Below are 16,973 nucleotides of genomic sequence, written 5' to 3'. Positions count from 1 at the left end.
CTAAATTTTAAGAACCACTCCTATCCTTAATTTCTAAATCAAATTCTTGTAGTAGCAATATCCATCGTATTAGCCTTGGCTTGGACTCTTTTTTGGCTAATAAATACTTTAGAGCTGCATGGTCTGAGTACACTACCACCTTAGTACCAAGTAAATAGGCTCGGAATTTATCCAGAGCAAAAACAATAGCCAAAAGCTCTTTCTCAGTAGTAGTGTAATTAGACTGAGCAGCATCTAATGTCTTGGAAGCATAAGCAATTACGAAAGGATCCTTACCTGCGTGCTGGGCTAGCGCTGCTCCCACAGCATGGTTGGAAGCATCACACATAATCTCAAAGGGCTGGCTCCAGTCTGGTCCTCTCACAATTAGAGCTTGAGTTAAGGCGATCTTCAGCTTGTCAAACGCCTCTATACAATCCTCACTAAATTTGAACTCAATATCTTTCTGCAGAAGTCTGGATAAGGGCAGTGCTACCTTACTGAAGTCCTTGATGAACCGCCGGTAGAAACCTGCATGGCCAAGGAACGAACGAACTTCCCTCACGGAGGAGGGGTAAGGCAGACTAGAAATGATATTTACCTTTGCCGGATCTACAGAAATACCAGTGTTAGAGACAACATGTCATAGTACAATACCTTATTTGACCATAAAATGGCACTTTTCAAAATTTAAAATAAGGTTTGAACTAACACACCTGTCTAACACTCTAGATAGACTATCCAAGAAAAGATTAAAGGAATCACCGTATACGCTAAAATCATCGATAAAAATCTCCATACAGTTCTCAATAAGATCAGAAAAAAGACTTATTATACACCTTTGGAAAGTAACTGGTGCATTGCACAAGCCGAAGGGCATTCTCTTATAAGAATAAGTCCCAAAAGGACATGTAAAAGTAGTATTTTCCTGATCTTCAGGAGCTATATGAATCTGGAAACAGCCTGTGTAACCATCTAAAAAGCAATAATGTGATTTAACTGACAGGCGATTGATGACAAGTCATCTTAGCCTAGTTTCACTAGCCTTTTTCTTTTGTTTTCATTTGAATTATGCACTTTCTTGAGCCATAAGCAAGCCAATTGGGTAGATTTTCATGCTTCCTTTGATTTAATCAACCATAGATGAATTAATGCAATTTCATGAGGTTTTATGCTATAATTGTCACATATTATGAAAGAATAAATATCTCATGATTTTGAGCATAGCTTTGATGAGTTTGGTTAATTAATGATAGGTGAAGAAAGCTTAGAGAAAGGTTGAAGCAAGAAGGAATGGCTAGGAGGAAGAGAGGACAAAAAGTTTGAGCAAAAATTTGCCTCAAACTTTAGCTCAAACTTTTGGATTAATTGAAAACGAACCAAGGAGCAAAAAGCTTGACCAAAAGTTTGCCTCAAACTTTTGGGCAAACTTTTGGGCAAAAAGCAGGAGCAAAAGTTTGCTTCAAACTTTTTGGCAAACTTTTGGCATCACAAATCAACACCCTGGAGAGCAAAAGTTTGCGCCAACGTTTGCTTCAAACTTTTTGGCAAACGTTGGCGCATGAACAACACACCCTGGAGAGCAAAAGTTTGCGCCAACGTTTGCCTCAAACTTTTTGGCAAACGTTGGCGCCATGAGTGTGCAAGGGGAGGCCAACGTTTGAGCAAAAGTTTGACCCCAAACTTTTGCCCAAACGTTGGTAGCAGCAAAATAGGGTGGCTGATGTGAAAAGTTTGAGTAAAAGTTTGCCTCAAACTTTTACTCAAACTTTTACTCAAGCTTTCATGATTCCAAACCCGGTTCACTTCGGTTCTTCTCCAAACTCCAAGAGCAATCAACCAAGGCCTCTATCAACCCAATTCCATCAAGAGCAAAGGCCCAATTGAAGGCTTGAAGACCATTTGAAGAAAGTGTATAAATAGCATAGGATTTATGTTTTTCGGGGAGCTTTTCCTTTTAGTTTTTCCTTTTAGTTTGGAGGAGAGCTTTTGGTGTTGAGTGAATTTTAATTTCTAAGTCTCGGGGAAGGAGAATTGAATTCCCTTCCTCTTAGTTTTCTTGCTTTCAATTTCAATTACAATTGTCTTGGATCTTGGGTTGGAGAATTGAAGGAAATCTGTTTCAATCTCATCCTGAGACCTCTTTGTTTCTTTACTGCACAATTGAATTTAAATTTCTGTTAATTGCTTCTTCATCTACTTTCTCTGCAATTTACAATTCCTTTGAAATTGTTCTTGTTGGATCTAGGAAGGCATTGAGATCTAGACTTGGTTAGTCTCTTGGGTCCTGAGATCCGGATTTCCCATTTTCAATTCTCTGTTTACTGCTTTCAAGCTCATTTACATTTCTGTTTTAAGATCCGGTTCAATTCAAGTCATCCTTTACTTCTCTGCTTGTTGCAATTTTACTTTTTCTTGTTTAATTTCTGCAAATCCAATTCCCAATTTCGTTTACAATTCAAGCCATTTACATTTCTTGCACTTTAAGATTCTGCAATTTACATTTCTTGCGTTCTAAGTTTTTGCCATTTAATTTCTTGTTCTTTAAGATTCATCACTTTAAATTTCAGTTCTCTTTAAATTCAATGCAATTTACCCATTCCCTTTACTTTCCATGCAATCTAAATTCTGCAAATCACAAATCACTCAACCAAATCTTGATTCGCTTGACTAAATCAACCACTAAACTAAAATTGCTCAATCCTTCAATCCCTGTGGGATCGACCTCACTCCCGTGAGTTTTTATTACTTGATGCGACCCGGTGCACTTGCCAGTTAGATTTGTGTGTTTGGAATTCGTTCTCCAAAAATACACATCAAGTTTTTGGCGCCGTTGCCGGGGATTGATTAGATTGACAATGATTAAGTGAAGTGGTGATCTAGATCTAGCATTTTTATTTTCTGTTTCTCTAATTTTTGATTAACCCACTAACTGTTTGAATTTTTGCTTAAGCTAACTAAAACTTCATTCTAGCAGTAGATTGAAGTGTCACTGGTTTGTGTGTTTCTTATGTTCTGCTTGTATGTCAGGTACAAGAAGAACCACACCTACCTTTCATGAACAAGACGAAAGAACTCTCAGGAGGTTAAGAAGAGCTGAAAGAGGGAAAAATATTGTTGGAGAAGAGGAATCAGAAGAAGAATTCCAAGATATGGAGGAACATTCAACCAATCCACCTGGTGGAGCAGCCAACAACAATAACAACCCACCCCAGAGGAGAGTTTTGGCCTCCTATACTTTTGCAAATGCTAGACATTGTGGAAGCAGCATTCTCACCCCTAATGTCAATGCAAATAACTTTGAATTGAAGCCACAACCACTTCCAACCTTTCAAAGAATCTATATTCTAAAAATGCTGATGGAGAGGTTCATGAAAATTCAAGAAATGATGGCAATAGAGCAGGAAGAAATAAAGAAACATCAAGGGATGATAAGCAAGAACCAAGAGGCCTCACTCAGAAGACTTGAAAGGCAGATGGAACAACTGGTTCAAAACCTTGCTGAATTGGGTAAGAAGAAAGGGATTCTGAACCCAAAGAGCCATGAAAAGGATGCTGGGTTGAAAGAGAAGGGAGTCATGGAGGAAAGTAAGAAGGCTATGGAAAGAGAAACAGAGGGAAGGAAGCCCATAGCAAGAGGAGGAAACCTAAGGCAACAGAAGCCTCAACTTCCATGAGCACAAAATGAAGGATGTCAAGCTAGTGACAATAAAAGAGCGCTTGTTGGGAGGCAACCCAACCGGAGGTAACTATCTTTTCATATCTATTTCAATAAAAAGGTTAATTAGTTTTATCTATATTTCAAGAAGCTAAGTTTGGTGTTGCACACCAAAACAATCTAAAGGAGAATGAAGGATTCTAAGTTTGGTGTTCCACTAAAATCCCATCATAAAACACATTCTCACTTTCTGCATAATGCTGGCTTCAAGCATGTTGGATGAACTAGTTAACTATTCTGCTGTTTCCTAGTTTTCAGTTTTATTGTTTTTGAAAAAAAAAAAAAGAAAAAGAGTTTCACACATGGTTAATTCGATGCATGAGAACCATTGGCAAGGTACTAAGTTTGGTGTTCCCACACCAAAGTAAGTTCAAAAGCCCACAAATAAATCATGCAAGCTAACCATTTCTTCTTTCAAGTGCTTGGGGAACAAGCAACTTTTAATATCACTGCAGGGTACCATACAAACTTTTGGAAGGATTAAGCATCATCTATCAAAAGGAAGAGAGAGGAATGTAAAGATCGGCAATGATGATGAGGAAGAGGAAAGCAAGCGAACTCCAAAAGGTTGTATTGTTCAGTGATTATTTTGTATCAGATGCTGCTAAATTGAAAGTTACATAATACCCCTGCCCGCCTGCATAGCATAGTTTTCTGTAATTCAATAACTAAGATGCTTGACTATTCACAACACTACACTTTTCACACTTGTTTGCACTCAATATTTCAAAAATGCATCACATGAAAGTCTTTGAAAAGAAGGATTGAGGAATCAAACAATTTTGAGGCAAGCAAAAGATTAGGAGAAGTGGTGGTTCTAGTTGTATAATTATGTATTGAGGTTGCATGCTTGTGAAAACTTGCATGGGAGCTCATAGGCAGGTCATGAAGTTCAAAGAAGTATTGTGGAGATTCTCAAAAATCTATTGATCCAAGAAGCAGCAAACAAAACAAAAGAAAATAAAGAAAATACAAAAACAAAAAGAACATGGCCCAAGGCTCTGAGCATCAATTACTAGGCAGAAAAGAAAGAAGAAACAAAAACTCAAAGAGTTGTTATCCTAGTAAATGCTTGTGGTCGAATTGTGTCAAAGAAAGAGGCTTGAGCAAGTAAATCCTTAGGGGTGCTTTAACACCTAATACCTTAAAACCAACTGGTTTAGGAGTATTGATTGAAAGCTTATCTAAAGAGCCGCTTTGAGACATGACACTTAGAGTCAAAGCCAAAGCAAAGAAACTATAAGCTGCTTCAAGGTGACTAGATATAAAGAGATCTCCATGATACCATTTGGATGAAAATCCTAAGACCTAAGACTCCCAATATGTGAGGACTAGTGAGCACTGAAGCCCTTGCATGAGCATATGATTTAGAGTTCACCCCACTGTTACTTAATCACTTCACTCACAGGACTTTACAAGTTATTCTTCAATCCGTCTTAATTGAAAGAACCCTGGAGCATAATTCATTTCTTGCTTGGGGACAAGCAAGCTTTAAGTTTGGTGTTGTGATGACAAGTCATCTTAGCCTAGTTTCACTAGCCTTTTTCTTTTGTTTTCATTTGAATTATGCACTTTCTTGAGCCATAAGCAAGCCAATTGGGTAGATTTTCATGATTCCTTTGATTTAATCAACCATAGATGAATTAATGCAATTTCATGAGGTTTTATGCTATAATTGTCACATATTATGAAAGAATGAATATCTCATGATTTTGAGCATAGCTTTGATGAGTTTGGTTAATTAATGATAGGTGAAGAAAGCTTGGAGAAAGGTTGAAGCAAGAAGGAATGGCTAGGAGGAAGAGAGGACAAAAAGTTTGAGCAAAAGTTTGCCTCAAACTTTAGCTCAAACTTTTGGATTAATTGAAAACGAACCAGGGAGAAAAAAGCTTGACCAAAAATTTGCCTCAAACTTTTAGGCTTGCCTCAAACTTTTTGGCAAACTTTTGGCATCACAAATCAACACCCTGGAGAGCAAAAGTTTGCGCCAACGTTTGCCTCAAACTTTTTGGCAAACGTTGGCGCCATGAGTGTGCAAGGGGAGGCCAACGTTTGAGCAAAAGTTTGACCCCAAACTTTTGCCCAAACGTTGGTAGCAGCAAAATAGGGTGGCTGATGTGAAAAGTTTGAGTAAAAGTTTGCCTCAAACTTTTACTCAAACTTTTACTCAAGCTTTCATGATTCCAAACCCGGTTCACTTCGGTTCTTCTCCAAACTCCAAGAGCAATCAACCAAGGCCTCTATCAACCCAATTCCATCAAGAGCAAAGGCCCAATTGAAGGCTTGAAGACCATTTGAAGAAAGTGTATAAATAGCATAGGATTTATGTTTTTCGGGGAGCTTTTCCTTTTAGTTTTTCCTTTTAGTTTGGAGGAGAGCTTTTGGTGTTGAGTGAATTTTAATTTCTAAGTCTCGGGGAAGGAGAATTGAATTCCCTTCCTCTTAGTTTTCTTGCTTTCAATTTCAATTACAATTGTCTTGGATCTTGGGTTGGAGAATTGAAGGAAATCTGTTTCAATCTCATCCTGAGACCTCTTTGTTTCTTTACTGCACAATTGAATTTAAATTTCTGTTAATTGCTTCTTCATCTACTTTCTCTGCACTTTATAATTCCTTTGCAATTGTTCTTGTTGGATCTAGGAAGGCATTGAGATCTAGACTTGGTTATCTAGTCTCTTGGGTCCTGAGATCCGGATTTCCCATTTTCAATTCTCTGTTTACTGCTTTCAAGCTCATTTACATTTCTGTTTTAAGATCCGGTTCAATTCAAGTCATCCTTTACTTCTCTGCTTGTTGCAATTTTACTTTTCCTTGTTTAATTTCTGCAAATCCAATTCCCAATTCCCTTTACAATTCAAGCCATTTACATTTCTTGCACTTTAAGATTCTGCAATTTACATTTCTTGCGTTCTAAGTTTCTACCATTTAATTTCTTGTTCTTTAAGATTCAGCACTTTAAATTTCAGTTCTCTTTAAATTCAATGCAATTTACCTATTCCCTTTACTTTCCATGCAATCTAAATTCTGCAAATCACAAATCACTCAACCAAATCTTGATTCGCTTGACTAAATCAACCACTAAACTAAAATTGCTCAATCCTTCAATCCCTGTGGGATCGACCTCACTCCCGTGAGTTTTTATTACTCGATGCGACCCGGTGCACTTGCCGGTTAGATTTGTGTGTTTGGAATTCGTTCTACAAAAATACACATCAGCGATCCAGCATTTGATCAATGAATGGCAGCGGGTAGTGATCCTTACGAGTGGCCTGGTTGAGGCGCCTGTAATCAATGCAGACCCTCCAGGCGTTCTGTACTCTGGTTGCTATGAGCTCTCCATGCTTATTCTTCACTGTAGTGACTCCAGACTTCTTGGGCACCACTTGTACTGGGCTTACCCATTCATTGTCTGATATGGGGTAGATGATATCTGCCTCAAGTAGTCTGGTCACTTCCTTTTTGACAACCTCTTAGATAGTGGGATTCAGTCTTCTCTGGGGTTGACTAACAGGCCTTGCTCCCTCTTCTAAAAATATTCTGTGCTCACAAACTTGAGGGTTGATGCCTACTATGTCTGCCAAGCTCCACCCAATTACCTTCTTGTGTCTCCTCACCACACTAAGTAACTGCTCCTTGATGAGCGGATATTTTATACGCTTTTTGGGTATAATTTCATATAATTTTGAGTATGTTTTAGTTAGTTTTTAGTCTATTTTTATTAGTTTTTAGGAAAAATTCATATTTCTGGACTTTAGTATGAGTTGTGTGTTTTTCTGTAATTTCAGGTATTTTTCTGGCTGAAATTGAAGGAGCTGAGCAAAAATCTGATTCAGGCTGAAAAAGGATTGCTGATGCTGTTGGATTTTGACCTCCCTGCACTCAAAGTGGATTTTCTGGAGCTACAGAACTCGAAATGGCATGCTTCCAATTGCATTGGAAAGTAGACATCCAGGACTTTCCAGAAATATATAATAGTCGATACTTTGCATAAGGATAGATGATGTAAACTGGCGTTCAACGCATGTTCTCTGCCCAATTCTGGCGTCCAGCGCCAGAAAAGGATCAAAAGCTGGAGTTGAACGCCCAAACTGGCATAAAAACTGGCGTTCAACTCCACAAATGGCCTCTACACGTGAATTGCTTAAGTCTCAGCCTAGCACACACCAAGTGGGCCCCCAGAAGTGGATCTCTGCATCATCCATCATAGTCTACTCATATTTTGTAACCCTAGGCTACTAGTTTAGTATTTAAACAACTTTTAGAGACTTATTTTGTATCTCATGACATTTTAGATCTAAACTTTGTATTCTCTGACGGCATGAGTCTCTAAACCCCATTGTTGGGGTGAGGAGCTCTGCTGTGTCTCGATGAATTAATGCAAGTATCTCTGTTTTCCATTCAAACACACTTGTTCCTATCTAAGATGTTCATTCGCGCTTAACTGTGATGGAGGTGATGATCTGTGACACTCATCACCTTCCTCAATTCATGAACGTGTGCCTGACAACCACCTCTGTTCTATATACGATTGAATGAGTATCTCTTAGATTCCTTAATCAGAATCTCCGTGGTATAAGCTAGAATTGATGGCGGCATTCATGAGAATCCGGAAAGTCTAAACCTTGTCTGTGGTATTCCGAGTAGGATTCAAGGATTGAATGACTGTGACGAGCTTCAAACTCCTGAAGGCTGGGCGTTAGTGACAGACGCAAAAGGATAGTGAATCCTATTCCAACCGGATCGAGAACCAACCGGTGATTAGCCGTGCTGTGACAGAGCGCGTGAGCGTAGTTTTCACTGGAAGGATGGAAGGTAGCCATTGACAACGGTGATCCACCAACACACAGCTTGCCATAGAAGGACGTGCGTGCGTGAATCAGAGGACAGAGGAAAGTAGAGATTCAGAAGACAAAGCATCTCCAAAACTCCAACATATTCTCCATTACTGCACAACAAGTAACCTTTAATTTATGCTCTCTTGGTTATTCGTAATTCAACTGATAAACATAATTGACTTCCTGACTAAGATTTACAAGATAACCATAGATTGCTTCAAACCAACAATCTCCGTGGGATTCGACCCTTACTCACGTAAGGTATTACTTGGACGACCCTGTGCACTTGTTGGTCAGTGGTACGAGTTGTGAAAAGTGTGATTCATAATTCGTGCACCAAGTTTTTGGCGCCGTTGCCGGGGACTGTTCGTGTTTGGACAACTAACGGTTTATTTTGTTGCTTAGATTAGGAAAAATCTTTCTTTTTTTTTTTTTGGTTTAGAGTCTTTTATTATTTATCCCTTGTTAAAACACTTTAAATTTATAGCTCAATTAGTTAGAACGTGGTGTTTATGTTCATGGTAATTGGCTATCATATTTTTTAAAATCTTTTTCAAAAATAATTTTTTCTATTAAATCCTGTGCCAAACTTTAAGTTTGGTGTTTTCTTGTTGATTTCCCTTTGGTTTTCGAAAATTTTGGTTTGGTTTTGTAAAAATTTTAAGTTTGGTGTTCCTTGGTGTTTTCCCTCCAAAATTTTCGAAAACAAGGAGCATTAGATCTAAAAATTTTAAATCTTGTGTCTTTTTTTTTTGTGTTTTTCTCTTTCATCATAAAATTCAAAATTCAAAAAAAAAATAAATAAAATAAAATAAATAAAAAGGTAAATCAATCCAAGTTATATCCCTTTATCCATCATGGACATAAGTGGAAATGAACAGTCCAGGAGGACTCTGGGTTCATATTCTAAACCCTCTACTGCTTCATATGGGAGTAGCATCTGCATACCCTCCATTGGAGTTAGTAGCTTTGAGTTGAATCCTCAGCTCATTATCATGGTGCAGCAAAGTTGCCAGTATTCCGGTCTTCCACAGGAAGAACTTACAGAGTTTCTGGCACAATTTTTACAAATTACTGACACAGTACATGATAAGGAAATAGATCAGGATGTCTACAGACTATTACTGTTTCCATTTGCTGTAAAAGATCAAGCTAAGAGGTGGTTAAATAACCAACCTAAGGCCAGCATAAGAACATGGAAACAGCTGACAGAAAAATTCCTGAATCAGTATTTTCCTCCAAAAAGGATGACACAGCTAAGGCTGGACATCCAAGGCTTTAAACAAGGAGATAATGAATCTCTTTATGATGCCTGGGAGAGATACAGAGAGATGCTACGAAAATGCCCCTCTGAAATGTTTTCAGAGTGGGTTCAGTTAGACATCTTCTACTATGGGCTTGCAAAAGGAGCTCAGATGTCTTTAGATTACTCAGCTGGTGAATCTATCCATATGAGAAAGACAATTGAAGAGGCTCAAGAGCTCATTGATACAGTTGTCAGGAATCAGCACCTGTACCTAAGCAGCAACCCTTCCATGAATGAAGAGGTTAAAACAGTCAATACTGAATTCAGTACTGTAAAACAAGCTGCTGAATTCAATCAGCAATTGGATTTTCTAACAAAGCAGCTAGCTGAATTCAAGGACAGGCTACAAGAGACAAGGATAGCCAATATACATATGGACGAACAGTTTAAGCAAACAAAGCAGCAGCTATCAAGGCAAATAGCAGAAGAATGCCAAGCAGTTCAATTAAGAAGTGGGAAAACATTAAATACCCCACCTCAAGGCATCAAAAATTCAAGAAATGAGCAACCCACCAAAGATTCACCTGAGGACAGTAAGAGCCCAGGGAAAAATAATTCTGGCGCTAAAACGCCAGAAAATGGATGGAAGGCTAGCGCTGAACGCCCAGACCATGCCCAAAACTGGCGTTCAACGCCAGAAACAAGGCAAGATTGGCGTTCAACGCCAGAAATAGGCAAGAATCTGGCGTTGAACGCCCAAATAGGGCAGAATCCAGCGTTGAACGCCCAAAATGGGCACAGCTCTGGCGTTCAGACGCCAGAAGCAGACAAGGAGCTGGCATCCAGTTTCACTCCAGCTTCTGACTCTGGCACTCAATTGCCAGTGAGGGATCAGACACACACAAGTGCTGATAACAACCCCTCTAAAAAGGCTTCTTTAACCACTAAGGTTGAGGAATATAAAGCCAAGATACCTTATCCTCAAAAACTCTGGAAAGAGGAGCAGGATAAGCAATTTGCTCGCTTTGCAGATTATCTAAGGACTCTTGAAATAAAGATTCCATTTGCAGAGGCACTTGAGCAAATACCCTCTTATGCCAAGTTCATGAAAGAGATCTTGAGTCATAAAAAGGAGTGGAGAGAAACAGAAAGAGTTCTCCTCACTGAAGAATGCAGTGCAGTCATCCTGAAAAGCTTTCCTGAAAAGCTTAAAGACCCTGGGAGTTTTCTGATACCATGCATATTAGAAGGTGATTGCACCAAGACAGCTTTATGCGATCTTGGGGCAAGCATCAACCTAATACCTGCATCCACTATCAGAAAGCTTGGTTTAACTGAAGAAGTTAAACCAACCCGGATATGTCTCCAACTTGCTGATGGTTCCACTAAATACCCATCAAGTGTGATTGAAGACATGATTGTCAGAGTTGGGCCATTTGTCTTTCCCACTGACTTTGTTGTGCTGGAAATGGAGGAGCACAAGAGTGCTACTCTCATTCTAGGAAGACCCTTCCTAGCAACTGGACGATCCCTCATTGACGTCCAACAGGGGGAAATAATCCTGAGAGTCAATGATGATGAGTTCAAGTTGAACGCTGTCAAAGCCATGCAGCATCCAGACACATCAACAGACTGCATGAAAGTTGATCTTATTGACTCCTTGGTAGAAGAGATCAACATGGCTGAGAGTCTCGAATCAGAGTTGGAAGACATCTTTAAAGATGTTCAGCCTGATTTGGAGGATTCAGAGGACATGAAAGAGCCTCTGAAATTTCTTCTAAAAGAGGAAAAACCTCCTAAACCCTAGCTCAAACCATTACCACCATCCTTGAAATATGCATTTCTAGGAGAAGGAGATACTTTTACAGTGATCATAAGCTCTGCTCTAAGTTCACAGGAAGAGGAAGCACTTATTCAAGTGCTAAGGACACACAAGACAGCTCTTGGGTGGTCCATAGGTGACCTTAAGGGCATAAGCCCAGCTAGATGCATGCACAAAATTCTATTGGAGGATAATGCCAAACCAGTGGTTCAACCACAGAGGCGGCTAAATCCAGCCATGAAGGAAGTGGTGCAGAAAGAGGTCACCAAATTACTAGAGGCTGGGATTATTTATCCCATTTCTGATAGCCCCTGGGTGAGCCCTGTTCAAGTCGTCCCAAAAAAAGGAGGCATGACAGTGATTCATAATGAAAAAAATGAACTGGTTCCTACAAGAACAGTTACAGGGTGGCGCATGTGTATTGACTACAGAAGGCTCAATACAGCCACCAGAAAGGATCATTTTCCTTTACCATTCATAGACCAGATGCTAGAAAGACTAGCAGGTCATGATTATTACTGCTTTTTGGATGGCTATTCAGGCTATAACCAGATTGTAGTGGATCCCCAGGATCAAGAGAAAACAGCATTCACATGTCCATCCGGAGTGTTTGCTTATAGAAGGATGCCCTTTGGGCTATGTAATGCGCCTGCAACCTTCCAGAGATGCATGCTCTCTATTTTCTCTGACATGGTGGAAAAATTTCTGGAAGTCTTCATGGATGACTTCTCAGTATATGGAGACTCATTCAGCTCCTGTCTTGATCACCTGAAACTTGTTCTGAAAAGATGCCAAGAAACCAACCTAGTTTTAAACTGGGAAAAGTGTCACTTCATGGTGACTGAAGGAATTGTTCTTGGGCATAAAATCTCAAACAAGGGAATAGAGGTGGATCAAGCAAAAATAGAGGTAATTGAAAAATTACCACCACCTGCCAATGTTAAGGCAATCAGAAGCTTTCTGGGTCATGCAGGATTCTATAGGAGGTTTATAAAGGATTTTTTAAAAATCGCAAAACCTCTAAGCAATCTGCTAGCTGCTGACACACCATTTGTATTTGACACAAAGTGCCTGCAGGCGTTTGAAACGCTGAAAGCTAAGCTGGTCACAGCACCAGTCATTTCTGCACCAGACTGGACATTACCATTTGAGCTAATGTGTGATGCCAGTGATCATGTCATTGGTGCAGTATTGGGACAGAGACATGACAAGCTTCTGCATGTCATTTATTATGCCAGTCGCGTTCTAAATGATGCCCAGAAAAATTACACAACCACAGAAAAAGAACTACTTGCAGTGGTTTACGCCATTGACAAGTTCAGATCATACTTAGTAGGATAAAAAGTGATTGTGTATACTGATCATGCTGCTCTTAAATATCTACTCACAAAGCAGGATTCAAAACCCAGGCTCATCAGATGGGTATTGCTTCTGCAAGAGTTTGATATAGAAATAAGAGACAGAAAAGGGACAGAGAACCAAGTGGCTGATCATCTGTCCCGGATAGAGCCAGTGGAAGGGACGTCCCTCCCTTCTCTTAAGATCTCTGAGACGTTTCCTGATGAGCATTTATTCGCCATTCAGGAAGCACCATGGTTTGCCGATATTGCAAACTATAAAGCTGCAAGGTTCATACCCAAGGAGTACAACAGGATACAAAAGAAGAAATTAATTACTGATGCAAAGTACTACTTGTGGGATGAACCTTATCTCTTTAAGAGATGTGCAGACGGAATCATCCGTAGGTGTGTGCCTAGAGAAGAAGCACAGAGGATCCTGTGGCATTACCACGGATCTCAATATAGAGGCCATTTCGGAGGTGAGCGAACAGCCACCAAGGTCCTTCAATGTGGCTTCTATTGGCCCACACTCTATAAAGATTCCCGAGAGTTTGTACGTAATTGTGACAGTTGCCAAAGAGCTGGTAACCTGCCTCATGGTTACGCCATGCGTCAACAAGGAATCTTGGAAATTGAGTTGTTTGACGTATGGGGAATTGACTTCATGGGACCTTTCCCACCATCATACTCAAACACTTATATTCTGGTGGCAGTTGACAATGTATCAAAATGGGTTGAGGCTATTGCCACACCCACCAATGATACTAAAACAGTGCTGAAGTTCCTCCAGAAACATATGTTTAGCAGGTTTGGTGTCCCTAGAGTGTTAACCAGTGATGGGGGCACTCACTTCTGCAATAAACAGCTTTACTCTGCCATGGTTCGGTATGGAATTCGCCACAAGGTGGCCACTCCATATCATCCACAAACCAATGGGCAAGCTGAAGTCTCTAACAGAGAATTAAAGAGAATCCTGGAATGGACAGTAAATACCCGTAGAAAGGATTGGGCACGGAGCTTGGATGATGCTCTGTGGGCTTACAGAACAGCATTCAAGACCCCTATAGGGACCTCTCCATACCAACTCGTATATGGTAAGGCATGCCACCTGCCCGTGGAACTGGAACATAAGGCCTACTGGGCAACCAGATTCCTAAACTTTGATGCCAAATTAGCAGGAGAAAAACGATTGCTCCAGCTAAATGAGCTAGAGGAATTCAGATTCACAGCTTTCGAAAATGCCAAGCTTTATAAAGAAAAATAAAAAAAATAGCATGACAGAAAGCTGTCATCTAGAATCTTTGAACCAGGACAGAAGGTCCTGTTGTTTAACTCTAGACTCAGGCTATTCTCCGGGAAACTGAAATCCCGGTGGAGGGGACCATACGTGATTACAAGTGTGTCACCATATGGTTATGTGGAGCTTCGAGATATTGATTCTGATAAGAAGTTCATTGTCAATGGACAGAGAATCAAGCATTATCTTGAAGGCAACATCGAGCAAGAATGCTCAAGGCTGAAGCTAGATTAAAAGCTCAGCAAGGTCCAGCTAAAGACAATAAAGAAGCGCTTGCTGGGAGGCAACCCAGCCATGGGGCAACAATCCTCTAAGCATTTTGCCCTATTTCTATTTTTATTTTTATTTGTTTATTTAGAGTTCATTGACAACAAGGTAAATAATCATTTACAGAAGGCCTCGGCACACAAAATAGAGAAAAAGATCTCACTGGCAAGAAAACGCCAGTAAAAGAGAATTTTGGGCGTTCAACGCCCAAAATGGGCATCCACTGGGTGCTGAACGCCAGTGATGATAGCAGCTGGGCGTTCAACACCAGAAAGGGGCACCCACTGGGCGTTGAACGCCAGTAATGGCAGCAGCTGGGCGTTGAACGCCCAGGAGAGCAGCAATTGGGCGCTGAACGCCCAAAACAGGCAGTGTTTGGGCGTTCAAATGCCAGGAATGCAGGGAGGAGCCAAATTCATTTTTTCCACACGTATTTCCATTTTAATTTCAAATTTTATGCTTCAATGCATGATTTTTACATGAACATGTCAAGAACCCTGATTTCTAAATTCCATAATTTCTAAAAACCCTACCACAAAAAAATATCAAATGTATTTTAATCCATAAGCACCAGGCATCTTTGCAAATTCAATCCAACTCTTTTCAAATCTTTTCTGAAAACAAATCTATCTTTTCAACTAATCCATATCTTTTTCAAATCTCCATATTATCTTTTTCAAAATTTAGATTTATCTTTTTCAATAATCTATCATATCTTTGCAAAATTAAATTATATCTTCTATCTTATCTTTTTCAACTCAATCTTTTTATCTTATCTTTTCCAATTTTTCGAAAACCCACCCCCCCATCCTTTTAAATTTGGGTTCGGCCACCCCCTCCTCCATCAACAATTGCACCTAGCTCTCCTTCTATCCCTCTCCTTTCTTTTCTTTTGCTTGAGGACAAGCAAACCTCTAAGTTTGGTGTGTTTATCCGAGATCACTAAGATCATGGCTCCCAAAGGAAAACAACCCACTCCAAGAGGCAAGAAAAAGAGCGTTCCAAAACCACTTTGGAATCAAGGGAAGTTCTTATCTAAAGAACATTCAGACCATTATCTTAAAGTAATGGGTCTGAGATCAGTGATCCCGGAAGTTAGATTCGATCTGAAAGAAGATGAATATCCGGAGATCCAGGAGCAAATTCGAATCAGGAACTGGGAAGTCCTAGCTAATCCTGAAACGAAAGTAGGAAGGAACATGGTCCAGGAGTTCTATGCTAATATGTGGCAGACTGACAAGCAAAAACTATCTGGAACTGCCTTCTATGAATTTCGGACCATGGTCAGAGGGAAGATTGTTCATACCACCCCTGACAAGATCAGAGAGATCTTAAAGCTACCTCAGCTAAAGGATGATCCAGATTCCTTCAACAGGAGGATGATGAGAGCATACATTGACCTGGATAAGATTCTAGAGGACATATGTATCCCTGGAGCCAGGTGGACCACCAACACAAAGGGTGTTCCAAATCAACTCAAGAGAGAGGATCTCAAACCAGTCGCCAGAGGATGGCTGGACTTCATTGGGCATTCTCTGTTGCCCACTAGCAACCGTTCTGAAGTCACAGTTAAAAGAGCAGTGATGATCCATTGCATCATGATGGGGAAGGAAGTGGAGGTTCATCAGCTGATTTCAACTGAACTCTACAAAATTGCTAACAACTGATTTCTCTGCTCTGCAAGGACGCTGGATTAAGGATGGGAATAACTGAATATATCCTAATTGAAAAGTCAATCACCAAAGCATCAATGGAAAAACAACAAGCACAGGAGGATCCCATCAAGAAGAGAGCACAGGAATTCCTCCCAGAGATCCCTCAATCTGAATACTGGGAGTATCTTGAGACGTCCGTTACCAAGATACGGGAAGCTATGGAGCAAATAATAAAAGAACAGAAGGAACACAGTCAAATGCTGACCTATATGTTTAAAGAACAAGAGGAGCAGGGGCGTGACTTAAGGGAATTGAAGCGCCAAAAGTCTTCTCTTGTAGGACCAAGCACCCCAAGGATCAGAGGAACCCCCGTGCCCCCAGAATAAAGGTTGTTAATTTCCAATTTCTGCTTTAACTCTGTGACAGTGTCCTTATAAAAGTTTACCTTAGAAGTCATATAGTAGTAATTAGTATCTATTTTGATTTTATCTCCAATTAAGCTATAGTTTATTTTTCTCATCATCAGCAAACATGAATAAAGTAGTAGATTTTTTGAATAAGAGGCAATAAAATTTCGAGTTTAATAAGAGAAATTCTAATTAGTTAAATGTGGTGGCAATGCTTTCTGTCTTCTGAATGAATGCTTGAACAGTGCATATGTCTTTTGAATTTGTTGTTTAAGACTGTTAAATATGTTGGCTCTTGAAAGAATGATGAACATGAGACATGCTATTGATAATCTGAAAAATCATAAAAATGATTCTTGAAGCAAGAAAAAGCAGCAAAGAACAAAGCTTGCATTCAAAAAAAAAAA

This window comes from Arachis hypogaea, chromosome 13 (genome assembly GCF_003086295.3).
Source record: "Arachis hypogaea cultivar Tifrunner chromosome 13, arahy.Tifrunner.gnm2.J5K5, whole genome shotgun sequence".
NCBI classification, from domain to species: Eukaryota; Viridiplantae; Streptophyta; class Magnoliopsida; order Fabales; family Fabaceae; genus Arachis; species Arachis hypogaea.
This window is presented reverse-complemented; position numbering follows the sequence as displayed.